The sequence below is a fragment of the Physeter macrocephalus genome, chromosome 9 (assembly GCF_002837175.3).
Source record: "Physeter macrocephalus isolate SW-GA chromosome 9, ASM283717v5, whole genome shotgun sequence".
Lineage (NCBI taxonomy): Eukaryota > Metazoa > Chordata > Mammalia > Artiodactyla > Physeteridae > Physeter > Physeter macrocephalus.
In genome coordinates this window covers 73,234,069-73,234,604 of record NC_041222.1, presented here as the reverse complement: position 1 = coordinate 73,234,604, position 536 = coordinate 73,234,069, and positions in this window count along the sequence as shown.

Genomic DNA, 536 nt, shown 5'->3' with positions numbered 1-536 from the left:
ATTAATCATTAGAGAAATGCAAATCAAAACTACGAGGTATCACCTCACATCAGTCAGAATGGCCATCATCAAAAAATCTACAAACAATAAGTACTGGAGAGGGTGTGGAGAAAAGGGAACACTCTTGCACTGTTGTTGCAAATGTAAATTGATACAGCCACTATGGAGAACAGTATGGAGGTTTCTTAAAGAACTAAAAATAGAATTACCATATGACCCAGCAATCCCACTACTGGGCATATACCCTGAGAAAACCAGAATTCAGAAAGAGTCATGTACCACAATGTTCATTGCAGCTCAGTTTATAATAGCCAGGAAATGGAAGCAACCTAAGTGTCCATCAACAGATGAATGGATAAAGAAGATGTGGCACATATATACAATGGAATATTAGCCATAAAAAGAAACGAAATTGAGTTATTTGTAGTGAAGTAGATGGACGTAGAGTCTTTCATACAGAGTGAAGTAAGTCAGAAAGAGAAAAACAAATACCGTATGCTAACACATATATATGGAATCTAAGAAGAAAAAAAAAA